Source organism: Anticarsia gemmatalis, chromosome 1 (genome assembly GCF_050436995.1).
Source record: "Anticarsia gemmatalis isolate Benzon Research Colony breed Stoneville strain chromosome 1, ilAntGemm2 primary, whole genome shotgun sequence".
Classification (NCBI taxonomy): Eukaryota; Metazoa; Arthropoda; class Insecta; order Lepidoptera; family Erebidae; genus Anticarsia; species Anticarsia gemmatalis.
Genome location: NC_134745.1, coordinates 7,381,226 through 7,396,613, shown reverse-complemented (window position 1 = coordinate 7,396,613; position 15,388 = coordinate 7,381,226). Strand labels below are relative to the sequence as shown.

The 15,388-nt window shown below is 36.0% G+C and overlaps 1 non-coding gene across 1 annotated transcript; it reads right to left on the bottom strand.

The window, feature by feature from the left end:
• Window positions 1-434: 434 nt before the first annotated feature.
• On the bottom strand, window positions 435-516 carry TRNAS-GCU (transfer RNA serine (anticodon GCU)). The gene has a single exon. It is a non-coding gene; the product is annotated as a tRNA-Ser (tRNA).
• Between the last annotated feature and the right edge of the window lie 14,872 nt (window positions 517-15,388).

The following is a 15,388-nucleotide window of genomic DNA, read 5'->3' as shown; positions in this document are numbered from 1 at the left end:
TAACAGGATCTTGTAAAAGCAAGTTCCTGGATTAAGTATCAAACTATTTACCACATAGAAATATGTCTACTGAAACAATACCTACTAATTAATATGTGGATTTCGCAGATGATGGTTCTAGTAAAAATATTATTATGGTGGAAATTGTGAATCTAAAGGGATAAATAAAGATTATGTTGAAGCATTGCCATTGGCGTAGAGTTCGGACACAAGGATGTATAAAATTTAAAAAATATATTTCTTAGTAAAATAATGATTAAAGTACTTGCTCCTGACAGTACCTACGTATTTTCTGTATTTACGCTTGTACTAAAAATTATAAAAATCTTAACTAAAAACTAAACGTAACAATTTCCATAATATTTTGGAGTATTCATTTCTAGTGCGCAAAACAAGATGATGGTTTTGTTAACATTAACGTCATCAAAAAGATCCGACGAGGATGGGATTCGAACCCACGCGTGCAGAGCACATTGGATTAGCAGTCCAACGCCTTAACCACTCGGCCACCTCGTCGCTTGAACAAGGGGGCAAATTTAAGGATCGTTTTCCAACAATTATCATGTAACTATAACGTTAAATAAATTCTTCGCGTGGAACTAACCGTAACCTCTAATGAATTTAACTAGGTGTGTGAAATTAAACCAGCTTTATTATTTTGTTGACAACGAACAAAATGGGGATAGTACAAATTATTTGGTTTTAGCGCCATCTATACAATAAAATAAAAACTAATGACAATTAATGTTTCAACCCATAACTTACTTCATTATTATTAAAACTATAACTGTTGTAGTAACCGTGAAAACTCTCTTAGCACAGCAGAAACTTAAAATTTTCTCACTACGCTATTAGTTTGTTGAATATATATGTTAAATGCAAATTATTTTTTTATAAAACGATTTAAGCGACATCTCTATGACTTTAGAGCAACTATAACCAAAACACCTGGGAGCACCATCAAGTTTATTATTCAAAATCGATCATAGATGGCGCTACTATACTTTTTACGGATTTTAGCATTGCTTTGTTTAAATGATGAAGCGCCTTTTTAGCAAGAACTATCTTTATGCTTAGTAACCTATCATTGCCAAAAGCGAAAGTTCTTTAAGAATTAACAATAATTTACTACTGTTATACGTAATATTGTAAGTGCATCATAATAATAAATACAAACCTGTAAATAATATGAAAACAGCTGGCACTGCTATTTAGCCGCTTTATTGTTCTACACAATTAAACAAATAAGTAAAGGTTTCAATTCCCTTGTAATTTATCTGGCCCAGAACATTTGAGATACATGTTAGCACGGGGGAATACATCGGGATGCACGACCTCCAGGGTCAAATGGAGAGTTGAGAGGGACGCGTTGCCTAGCAACCGATCAGACCTATCGGCCTCCCTCCATTCATAAACGGCGCAGGCCCAAAATAGCTACAAACAATAATAACTGTAATAGCGATGCCAATTTCAGATATTATGGATGAATGATGTAAACGAATGAATTCATAAATTACAAGGAAACGTTTATGAACGGATAAAAGAGAGACAATTAAATTAAACTCAATAACTTCTTAAAATAATTATGTAATATAGTGCTTCCATATATCAATGACTTATTTATTGAATGCACGTTCAGTCTTTGTTTTCGACGACCTCATCATATTGCACCAAAACTCATAAAGGCAAACAAATTCATTCAACGTGCCGACAATTTAATTGGCGATTTAAGTGAAGAGCTTTGCAGCAGTCGCTGCGGTGTCGAACACATCGGCCGATCCGTTTGATTTTATTAATTAAGCTGCGATATAAGGCTATGTCTAGACAAGCTCATTTGGATTGCTTTGCTGCACATTACATTGATTTGTGCGACCGAGCGTCTCGACTCCGCAGGGACTTATATGGGAATAGGGTTTTATGTGAACGTATCATTGTTGTATTGAATTGCATTTCCAATATCGTCTCTTCAATTCCCTTGTTCGCATGAACTGGCTGTGTGCACGTGAATCAAATACGTGTATCGATACGTTTGCGGTATCTAGATGTATCTACTCTAAAATACATGTTCGTACAAATAGAGGTATCCACTATCCTGTTGCAGGTAGCGCTATGAAAGCTTTAGAATTTCGAATCTCTCGTGTCTATTTCTCCGAGGAAGGTAAATAGTAAATGTACGTTTGAATGAGAGAATGGCAAATGTGCAGTTTGTTTGCTTCAGAACATCGTATGAAAACAATTTGTTAAATGTACGTCGTACAACTTACATGTGCCGCAACGGAATGGATTTAGCTAGAAAACTGATTTGTTCGGTGGAAGACTGACTAGATACATATACATATGTAGGAAGGAATTATTTATTTTGTAAGTATGATTATTACTAAATTGTTACGAATCAATCATATGGAATATGTACCTAATAAATAGAGATTGAAAATCCCAAATTGACACACAAAAGCCAGCACACGAGCCCATCACCCGGCTTTACAAAGGAAAGGGACAGCAGGTAATAAAAATATTTTTATGAAGGGTTCATTGCGGGGATTGTTTGATCTACTTTGTTCGGCTAGGAGTCTCAAATGGTCGTAGTGTGGGATGCATGACCGCTATTCAACTTACTGCACGAACCTCTCCACGCCTCAGAAAACACGTTAAGCCATGGGGGCCAATTTACCATGCGAATACCTTCGACAATCTTCATTCTGTTCGTCGCTTCAATCGTATGTTTAGCTTGAAAAGAGGTAACAACTGCTATTAAATAAATTAGCCATTTTCACAAAGTGCACGAGTATATTTTGTCTTATATCCATGTGGGGGTAAGTAACAGTTACTGACTACACTACAGTCATTGCTTTTCTTAGATGTGTAAAATAATTAGTTTAATAGTATATTTATTGCGTACAAAAATCTTTTTTGCATTTTTTATTAATTAAACATTACTATGCCTACTTTGTAGAAAATCTCAATGTCCCAATTTCTTAAAGTTTTATATTTCTTCCATTAGGTAATAGATATTTTCAAAACAAATGGTGGCTTCGTATTTTATTGTATGTCACAGAACAGCGTACTTACAATGCGTCCGTATAAGTTAGGTTCACTAAACGTTGGTGCATGTGGCATTACATTGTGGGGTACTTTAGCAGCACTAAAGAGGATTGGAGACGTGCTTCCCTTCCACGACACCGGCTCGACGGCAGTCACGCGCTGACTTTAACTTCACTAAGGAAAATACGTACTTGCAAGCGTATAATCAGACACACACGTGGAAATTCACTTGATAATATATATTTTGTGTATCTTGGACTTTAGTTTACTTTCAGAGTAAGATAGGTAATATTTCAGAGTGGGATAGTTTTTGGTCTTACACTATGATTCGCAAATTAGTGTTGCATATCTTCAAGAACCGATTACGTGTGAAAATATTTTTTCTCATTACTTTAGAGGTACATCGCTCACATAAAGCTCCTAAAAGTCATTGATGTAAGTCTTAGATTTTGAACCTTTTAAACTACGTGCATTTAAGCTTTTGCTCATATAACCACTACTGAACTATCGCTACTGTAAACATTCTAATATCCATTTCCTTTTATTGTTCAAACTTTTAATTTACAAACATTCTTCGAAGTTTTCATTACAGTCCATTGTTTAATGTAAAAGGTCAAACAAAATATCTTACAGTGCAGCAACTGAATCAACAATTTATAGCAAAAGTTTATGGGTTCATAAAATGAACAAACAAAACTGAAAGTTTATTGCACGTTTCGGCTGGGCTATTGTCTCTCCGCACCGTAAGCACTATTCAGATGCATTTTATGGTTTATAACAACCTGTATATACGTATGAGTAGATGTTATGGAACTTATTTGGACAAACATAGGTATAGGATATGTAAATTTTCTGTGGAAATCTTTTTTAAGACAGAAACGATGCTGAATATGTAAAAAATTGGGTTCAGTCGTGTCGATATCGTCGATGTGTACAGAAATCAAATTAATTATTTAAAAATGTTTCTACTATAAATGGGTGTGAATTAGTCAACCCTTTTTTATATGTAGCTGCAAGTAAGTATTCTTCACATTTTGATTCCAATTGAATTAAAATCCAAATTCTTTAGTACTTACAAGTTACGCAAAACAAGTCAAAATTAAATCCACGTCTGCTAATACAACGAGCTATTTGTTTTCATCTTTATGGATATATTTCAATGAAGTCATAAAAATGTCGAGACTTAAGTTGCCAATGGCCGGGTTTACAGCAAGACATCGAAAGGTCTTCAGAGTCGGTGAATTTCATGGGATTAAGGTTGCGGGCTCTTATTTCAATCGATTTAATACTTCGTCTGAATCGCATTTTCTTTTGCTAAAGGAAAATTGCTAGAATGTTGTCTGATAACTTTTGCCTTTTTTATATCTATAAAATGGAATGGTTGTTTCAGCTATTCCACAATTTATTTCATCTGTCCTCTTTTTTACTACTCCATTTTGTATAACAAGATGATGGAGAGGGTTTTAAAAATATTCCAAAGCTTAATGCGACTGCGACGTTTCAATTTTAGTAACTGTATTAACTTTTTAAACATAAATTGTTGCGTAATATAAATGTACCTTTCAGGTAACTTTATGAATGTGAAACGCTATTGTTAACATTTATGTAATAAAGGTTTTGAAATAGTCGTTAAGTTAATATTATGCGAGATAGATCTATTACATAAGATCGGTAACTTGTGAGATTATCCTCTTAACGAAGCCTTACATATTCACAAAAACTATTGTTAAGAAGTGATATATCGTCACCTGCGTCGTGCCTACTTTATCGACCTTATTATAGGGGAAGTACTCTTTGATCGGGAAAGGTAAGCCCTTCTAATATTATATTTGAAAAGTACAACACACCACACTATGGCGCGGTCTGCTTGAAAGATTATCCACTTTCACGAGATGGATTTTATCCCCACCTTCCCGTCAAGGTATAAAACGTATTTCCTTTTCCTTAACCAGCAATTTCTCTGCACCTTATTTTATTATTTTGTTTATACCTATTCTTAGGGCTTCTTAAAGTACCGACTAAACCGAATGGACCATCGATTTATCTTTTCTTCTTGTTACTCTTTTTGTTACGTTTGATTGGTGTTATTATTAGATTACTCGATTATTACGTGTACTTTAATTGATCGTTCTCTTTGTTCTACAAGATAATGTGTTACTGACGACACTTTTTAAGCAAAGTTCCATTTTTGTATTACCAAATAAGCCCAAAAATATTAGGATATGATATTATTATATGATAATACATACACAATGCTCGTATGAAATACCTAAGTAGAGCTTTTGATAACAGAAATCGCTGCACAATAGTTTCAATGTGAATTGTCCCCAACTTTATGACAATGTAAATTAGATAGCGTTTTGTGTATTATTCCGGGTTTCTATCCAAGCACAGAAGCAAAAGGCTACACACAGACTCGTCGGAAGCTATTCAATCTAGCAGGCAAATTGTGTGTGGAAGGGGCGGAAATGTGCGGTGTAGCGAGGAATGGAGGGAGTGCGGTGGCCGAGGACCGCAGGACCGCAGGACGCCGTCTCCACCGTGGCCGGCGCTCACCACTCTACAAACGTTCCGTATACCACCGCACCGTTAACTTCGGTGAGCAAAAAACACCACAACAAATCGCTACTCTCGCTAATCACGGATAGATCTCTACAACCTATCTTATCTTTCTAACCTTTTGAATATCGGTTATTTAGAGATTATGCGTTCCAAAATACGTGAATTGATCCGTATTTGAACTTTACGTTATTTTTAAAACTTAAAAATATCATTTTATTAATAAAAACGAGCGTTCGGATGCGCTGCTCGGAAGTGCTTGCTACATTTAATCACGTGCACGATTTTGTTTAACGATTTCACGGTTCACTTCACCAGCAAATGAACATCAAAGCTTTAGCATATTAATACGTAAATATATGATTTAATAGGAACCTATAGATATATAGATTAATCCAAATTGAACATACTTGCATCCAATTTATATTACTCCTATTGAAAAGTATAAATATGGCATTTCATGATTAATGTTGTGGAAAATCTATGAAAATCCAGTAAATTATTTAATTAATGGCACAAAAAATAACATTCTGTTTGGTACATGTAAATACAAAAAGCAAATAATAGCTACGTATGTAGCGGCTCATATTGTTACAATTTCAACGCCCGCAAAAGCTAATCTTTCCCGAATTACCTTGTAAGAGACGTAGGTGTATATAACCTGCGAATATATTTTAACGTCGCCAAAAAAAATGTATGACGAACACGCAAAATGTAAAAGGCTCGCCGCATCATATCGGAACGGATACAGTCGTTAACAACCTGTGTGCGCGATATTACACGTCTGTCAACCCCTCCATATCTACCTGAAAAAAATAGCACGAAACAAAGGCTGTTTCATATTATTTAACGAAGCGAATTCAAAAGCGCGTTCAGACGAAACACTCGAAATAGTAATTACATAAGGTAAGCTTCCTTATCTGGTCTTATTCAATAGGTTAATTAATTGCAGTTCCCTCTGAACTTATCTAATTACGGGTCGGGCAGCTGCAAGTTTATTTCCGCATGAACTCGCCAGCATCCACTACTCTTTCGCCAATTACCCACCTACTTACTTTGTGTCTGCCCTTCTTCCTGCGTTCTCCCCGCCTTTGCTCAGATAAGAGCAATGAGATTCTGCAAAGAAAGTGCAGGTGGCCGACAATAGACGTTACCCGCCAGCGGTTTTTTAATATCGCCTTTGAATTTTATTTACTAGCTACATTCTGTAGTTTAACGAGGAATTGTTAAGTAATTGCGAACGGCTCCTTTCATTAGCAAGCTTCGGGTATATTAATGCGCTTTACTGCTGCACGTTCGTGCATTGCAGCGATTTTGGACTTTTGTAATTAGTCTCTAGTAAAGTTTAAAAATGTATATCAAAATTATTTCAAACCATTAAACATTTTCATAATTCAATTTTTTGCTCATGAATACAAGAATGGAAGGAAAAAAAGATTTTTCATTTCAAAATAAAGGAAAAGCCTTGCACTGTTTCATGGAACTTAAGCAGCGAAGGCTTTTCAGCTCTGATAAAAATATAAAGTGATGTTTCTTAGAGGAAAATAGGTCATCCCGCGGGAAATTCCAAAATAACCCATCGAAGTAGGAAAATGTAGAGATACGAAAACACATGTAAATTGCATGTACATAATAGAATCGGAAGGAGGCTCGTCGTTCACGAGAAACACTTGTAAGCGTCATAATATTGTTATCCACTACAAGTTTATTGACAGCGATTGCTCTATAAGCGCTTTAATAAACTTATATTGGAAAATGTTCGCATTATCATGAAGTTGAACATTTTCCAATTTCCGGAGCATGAAATATTATGAATACTTCGTCTCTTGCACTGAAGGCATACTTGAAACAGGAAATAAGTCGTCGACTGTCTACTTCGGACCAATAAAATAATGTTCCACTGGCGTCGGCATGTATTTTCATATATCTTTTTACATTGCCGATAGAACAAGTAGCAAGGTTGTATTTCTGGATAACAGGAAGTGGAACAATTCATATTTTATGGACACCGATACAATCAGGTCATACTATTTTTAGAAATGTTTCAGATCGTTCCTACTGAGAGTTAACTTGTTTAACTGTTAGCTTCAAAAAGTTAATTAGTCAAATCATTTCACTTCTTTTTTACAACATAGTTATTTACCAAACAAAGTAATTTGAATCTCGACTCTCTAGATGCCGTTGAACTTAAGGTCACTCCAAATCCATAATTAATAGAAAAAGGGGCTCATTAATTAATTACCATCAGTCCGGAGCCCAGCAAATCGCATTTTCTAGTACGTTAATAAATTAATTGTACGTCGTGGTGCGGATTAGCTCTCCCGACGCTTCGCCGACGTGTGAACGTTTTTCTTATTATTTCTCCCGGGATACTTGGCAACTATTAATCTTGTTTAATGCGAGAATGTACTTGTACTTAATTTGCACATTCCGTTAATGTAACTTGTCTGAAAGCAATACCTCTCTCTAGTACAAATTGTATCTACTCTATCAAGTTAGTTTTGATAGTGTTCGTACTTGTATCTGCACTGAAAAGGGAATTCTAAAGGCTTTTTATCCATTGGCCGCTTTGCGAATTGAAAGTAATAGTAACGAGATTAGCCTATCTCGTTACTATTACTGTAAGTCTAGTTTTATATAGTTTGTTTAACAAGTGAAAGATACTGAAAAGAAAAATACAATCTGAGCATGACTGATCATAGACTTAGAATGCGCAGAATAGGCAATTAAAACAACAATTATCTAGGTATCTTAGCATTAACCCCGAGCAGTTAAAACATCCGTACATTACTCTTCCACAAATCATTAAAACACCAGACTTCAAACGAAAGTGATTCCAATAAATAAATGCTAAAGAAAATATAAATAGAGTACCTCTTCAGAGGCCATTTCCCTCTAGCAAACCTCTAGTCTAGACAGGGGGCCGTCAGAATCCTTTTCGCTGTAGGTGAAACCTTGTTTCTGCACTATCAATAAACGGTGCAACGCCAGCTCTGTTTACGATGAGATATTTGTCTTAAGAAAACAATATAGCTATAAAGACAGTCTTTGCTTATAAGAAGTTTTACTTTGACTTATTTATAAATGTTGGATAAACTATTCGGCCAATACTTTACAAACAACTGTCAACATTCCATTTCAGTAGCTCAATTCTATAATACTATCGAATACCGACAACCGACTGTCATCGAGAAATTTTGTATGAAAATCTGATCAGCGCCGTATTAACTTTTTTGCAGTACATTCTAAATGTCAAAATTTCGATAGCTAGCCGGTTGTCGGTAGTCGATAGTAGTAGAGAATCGAGCTACAGTACTCGTGGAACCGGCAATTAATGCACCAAAATGCTCTAAGTCCTTATTTCCATGATACATTTGTAACCGACTTCAAATCAATTCGTTGGTAACTTTTGTTACGCAGTTCAATCATCTTTGCTCGCCTCAGATCACCACACCACAGACTGATATTGCAATCGCACATCGGTAATCCGATTTAAAGCTTACAGCCGACTCTATTCTTCAGTATGTCAAAACTCTTTATATCAAGAGCCACTATTGTCGAATAAGCTACCTACCTGTATTGTACTTCAACAGAAAATGAAATTTAAAAAACAATTCCTCGAACAAAGAATTGTGCTTTAAACTTTTCAATCTCAATGAAAATATCGCATTGAATTGATGTCTGTAATAGAAATATCAATATTTTCTTCTTGTTATTAAATCTAAGTATTTACGTAAACAGAATATGAATATCGAAATCATATTTTGGTTAATAAGTTTAGGCAGGTAGGTTGTACTTACTTCTATAAAAATGATTTCCGACATATCAAACCTAAAATCATTTCAGGTAATTCCAATAAATGAACCGTGAAAGAGTAATAATACAAAAGAATGGCTTACATTACGCCCTTACTTACTTCCCCGTACGTAAAGCTTAAAAACCTTTTTGTAGTATTAATAGATCGCGTGCATCACGCATCGGGTACACACAACGACATAATTATTTGAACACTAGGTATAACGTAACATTGTTGAATAATAAATGTCAACCACGGCTAACTCTACGAATCAAATGAGTTAGTGCACATATTGCACATGCTAAGAAGCTTGCAGGGAATTCTGTCTGAGAGGCAGTCTAAGCTTTAGTTTATTCTGTACCTGCTTATCATACAAATACTTTTTGCATTTAACCAAGTCAATAACTGAAAATGTATGGAAGTGAATGAAGTCTAAGCGAGAGCTTCAAGGGAAGTTTGTAAATATTGTACTCTGCCTACTCCTATGAGAAAAGGCGTGACATTATTTATGTTAAAGACAATCAAGTGTGCTTTCTGGCTTTTCCGACTTATATCTAAAAAAGTTTTCAATCTTTCTTAATGTACCTCCGTGGTTAAATGGCAAAATCATAGCCAAGATACGAGGCAAGACTTCACTTTATAAACGATATTTAAAAGGAAACATCTAACAATTTAGTTTTTAAAAGAAAATTGTTCCAAGTCTGGCGAACGCGATGCATTAATGAGTGAGGGGCGACCTCATCACCAGGGCCTCAGTTTTAATATAGCACGAGTTTGAACACGTCTTTCACTAGTCGTAGATGAAAGAGGTGGCTTACATTGAAGACCTTTTTGGCGTTGAATGTACGTCACGTATAAGCTTTATTAAGTGAAATAAAAGCCACACCGGTCAAGGCTGCCGTAAATGTGAATACCGGTGCGTAAATAGAGAAGACAATGTACCCGATAATGGAAAGCCTACGCTTCACTGATTCCCTCCTGTAATCAATTTCCAGAAACGTTTTTACATGACGTATCGAATTATTGCCACGCTCCTCTTTGGTTTTTTATCGTAAATCAAATACGAGATTTCTATTTCACGTTTTCCAACTCGTAACCTATTTAAAAAATCAATTGTTCTTGCAACATTTGCAGTGTCAATGTACTCATACAGTGTCCTCTAGTAAATATTATTAAATCTGTATGGATAAGCTCTGAGAGAAAATTTATGAAAACGTAAGCCCAGGTCATATTTGGGTCAATGAAGAGTTCAATCTCCGAGCGGTGAACGTGTTTCAATAACCCAAGTTCTTTAAAGAGTACATTTATAAAAAAGGTTTTTTTATGAATATTAGTCAGAGCTTATCACGTCTGAGTAATAAACAAACATATTAAAGATATGCGACATACAATGGTGGGATGTAGTTATGTGGTTATGCAAAGGTGGTCGACCCTTAAGGATTGAACAACCTTACGACATTGGCGCGTAGTCGGAGAGTGTCGACCTGTCGGCCTAGGACTTTGTCCGCCTCGGTCGTCCTCCCGACGCGACTACTATCACCAAATGTCTGGGGTTTTCACAGAATTCTCGATATTTTAAGTTTTGCTACTTTAATATACCCAGTAGGTATAGACAATTTTAGAATTACCCTCGGCTACTGTTTGGATTAAATGTACTATGTTGGTGTTACACCCAACTGTTTTCAGATATGGCACCTAGGTAAGTTATTTTAGAAACAATAATCCTAACTTAATTTTAGGAATTTTTACCATAACTGTTAATTTTATTTTGGAATGTATTGCAAACATTGACATACAGGCGCACCGGCAGGTTTTTATTCCATAATATTACCTAGAGCTTTGAATTGGACTTTATGAATTCCTGTTAGTTTAAAAATGTTTGGTTTTATAGCACGAACCATTAATTACTATAAAATCCTCAATTTATTCCCGTCATAAATGGAAACCGCCGCGTCGCCCGCCCATAGCGGGGCGACGACAAGGGCGCGCGACCAACCGCTGCATCAAATCATTCGGCATTTTCTCTCACTACAGCCTCATTACTATGCCAAACTTCACGCCAACTTTTCAACGATATAAGATATGAACTTCGTTCATATAGATATACTATATAGATATTTTATTTATATTAAGCCAGTGGTAATGAAATCCAAAGTTCTAGTTCTAGTCTGGAGTTTTGAACTTGCTACGGTCAATAACATCGATTGTACTTGAATCTACGATATTTACCAAAACATCTTTCAATCTCTCGGGATCGCTACCAATAAAGGTTAGATGTAGTTTAGTAGTAAACCTAAAAGAAATTTTCGACAAGACGTACAAAGATACGTGTTAAAGTTACGACGTAGAGGACCATAAAATATATCCTAGTGGACTCCAGAGATACTACGACGAGAATACGCCAAAAATACGTACACAACGTTATATAAACAATCCACATATGATTGATATTTATTGCTGTAAGCCTACAAATGGTGTCTGCTAATCTCCAAAAACACAATTGCCGCGTAGGTGAGGGAGAAACGCAATATATTTCGCGTACGGAAACCTTACATCTCAAACGATAATTTAAATACTTTCTGAGCTCATAGGTACGCGAAGTGAGCAAATTAAGGGAATGTATGTTTTGTATTACGGGAGGGAAATTGAATCCTAGGGGAGTCGACTGCAGCCGACGTCTTTTTTCAAGTTCATTTCTGCGTACATTTCCTACTCATTTCATTTTTTATAACTAATGGCGTACGGAACAAAAGTTAAAAATCAACCAGCCAATTACCCACTGTGCGTAGCTTTTTTAGTTTTCAGTCTAGAAAATCTACGACAGACTGATGTAATCACTACGATCTACAGAACAAAAGCAATTCATTACCAAAATGAAAATCACGGCAGCGTTCATTCAAATTGTTCAGTTCATCGACCTCTTTCATTTATACTCGTAAACATTTCCTTGTGTTAGTTACGCACACCCTTCCTTATGGGGGCGAAAATAGTCATAAAAACAGAGACAATTTTTTTTCGCTCGGTGTCAGGCGAGACGACAGACTCTCGGTTGAGCGAGGTGTGCTAGCCCGGGGCCTTTGATAACTCATGAAAAATTCAAGTGCTCCCGACAATATCTAGATGTGATACACACAAGTACTGCAGGTTAAAGAGCTCAAATAAAATCTGCCTAGCTGTTAATTCAACTTGCCTGCGTTTTACGTAAACTCGTGTTTTTTCAACTGAAACCAATCCTTAGAAAACATTTCTATCTTGTTTTAATACGGTTCGCTTGCAGTGATCTATAACATTTTTTGATTGTTAAACATTTGCGTTATAACATTTTTATCGCGTTTTGCTCATCAGTCATCACTCATAAAATAGCTGCTTTATGTTAGCGTATAATTGTACGTGCCATTTTATTATAATTAAAGGTAGATAGGCACCAGCCATATTAAAAAATAATGTGTCACTACACTCCTACCAAAATAAGCGAATTTCGCTAAACGAGGCTTTAAATTAATTATAATAAAGGAGGATTTTCCATAACAAATTGCTCACCGTTAAGAGAGTTTATTATAATTACCTAGATAGTAAATAAAGTTAATTGCCTAAAGGAGCTACTTAAACGTTAATTTGAGACCGAACGTTAAAAATGTCATATGCGTGCCAGCTTATGAATACTTACATTTTATTACTTGTGTGGCATTGTATTTAATGATATCATTCTGTACGTGTTCGCTGCTTAACCGCAATATGCGGGGAATATTCCCGTAATCACGTTGTTCGACATACAGATTAGTACATGCACGACATATTTCAATTCAACCAACATTAATTTCGATTCTTTCACATACAGTAAATATTTTCAAAAGAAGGGAGTATGTTTATTCCAATAAAACTCTGGTAATAGTGCAATCTCAGCTCCCCACACAGATAGCGCAGAAATATTGCCTTCATATCTGCCACGAGCAGTAAATTGAAGAAAAAATGTTGTTGATCCCTCGTACATAATAAACTAATACATATTTCATCAACGTCAACATAGATCCCCGTCGCTAGCGGCGTATTTATTACGTATTCCAAAAATATAAGCGAGTACATAAAAGGAGATATCGTAAAGCGCAGATTTCGAATTTGTTATTTGAATAAGCACATGGCATTATGTATGTACGGCAGTCTATACTGTGCGTATTCATATATTATAAAGGTACCCCTACCTGTATCTGTGCCACCGGCATTCCCAAATGTAATCAGTCAGGCCTGAGTACAGACTCTAAGGGAATTTCTATGTAAATTGTTTTACCAGACCGCAGATATGATTGGCGTCAAATTGACATTTCTGCGGAATACCTATGGAATAAAATTGGATACGTATAAATAACTCGATACTGTAATCAGAGCTGTCGGTATGTTGTTGTTGCTAACTCCCAGACAGCGCGTTAACTCTTACAATCCTTGAATAAGAATGTTAGTCTAATCCAGAAATCCCTCTTTGGCACGTCATGAATGGCTTCGAATGAAGCGTTCTCCTCATACGTGATCGGCATTCGCATAATACAGTTTACGCGCGCAAAGTAATTTCGAATAAAGTAATACGGGTACCAACTATTTACCTCAAAGAATTGTTTCATTTTCGTTATTTCGTTAAATGATAAGTCGTGTTTTAAGTCAGTCTTAAATTGAAATGTATCGTGGAACACCTGAGTGTAATGAAGGTCTCTATTCATCAGGGAGAATTTGAGTTTCCGTCGGTTATCCGGGTGCACAGTGAGCGTAAATAAGACTGGATGTAAATCATGTCATTAGAGGCGGCTGCGATCGGCCCTCGCCCCAGTCTAATTGAAAATAAATCTCATTAGTTGAGAGGTTGGCAGAAGCGCATTTTATATTTACTTGATCTCGTTTATTACTGGCTTATTTGTTTTGATTTGCTGATTCCCTGCTTTTGCAATGTTTATTTTAATTATGGAGTGAAGATTGAATAGCAGAAACATTTTAATTGCAGTTCTCGGTTCCAATTATGTATACTATCGCCGACCAAGGGTGAACATGAATCTAATTTGTTAAATAAGCAACAAATCTTTTCAATAACAGAATCAATGAATGCGTAAGTGCAGCGTCCCTATCAAATAGATTCAGAGAGCCATATAGTGGTGGTTTAAATAAAATGAAGCTCGCCTCACAATGTGGATGGAGAAATAAAAAGATTGTGTGTAGAGCTAGGTATTCCTGTGTGCAAGAGATAAGGGTCATAAATGAAGTCCGATAGTAACGGTTGGAAACAAAGGCCCCGGAGAGCGCGCTGTTTGCCCTGACTCAGATATCCCGGAGAGAATGGAATGAAACGGGGCCGAGCGAAAACTATGTTAGCAGATTTTATTTTACCGGAAAACTATTAGCTATTCAAAAATCTGTTTAATTAATCTATCTCTAGTAGAAACTTCTACCTACGTCTACCGTACTTTTGCTTTATTCTTTAAAATCTTATTAAATATGTTAAAGATGCGACGGGAAGATAACAAACATGATTTCATTTTATTGTTAAAGATTGTAAGCGTAGAGAGGGAATTATTTTACGAGGGCTCCTCGTTAGACTTGGGAACTTTAAAAGCAACAAATGACAAGCCTCGGAATCTTTCGCAATTGAGGAAACGGAATTCCCTTTGATAGCATTGCAATTCCAGAAACACGGCGTAAAATTGATAACATCGTCGCGACGATTGAACCATTCCATTCCATGGTTCCCATGCCCGTTTTCGCCTGTTTGTATTATGGGTAGGTACTTATATTCTTTCAGTAACAACTGGTACCTATAATATCTTTTATGAATATTTGAAGCCCACAATAAACGCTTTCTTGGTCGTAATAACGCTTCGTCGCGATAATAATGTGCGTGGATTCCATTTTGTAGCACAAAAATATCTTGGCATTTAAAATACTTTACAGTGTTGTATTATGCATGGTTACGTTCAGTATGCGAAAAGCTGTTGAATGGAGTTTTCTTAGCGA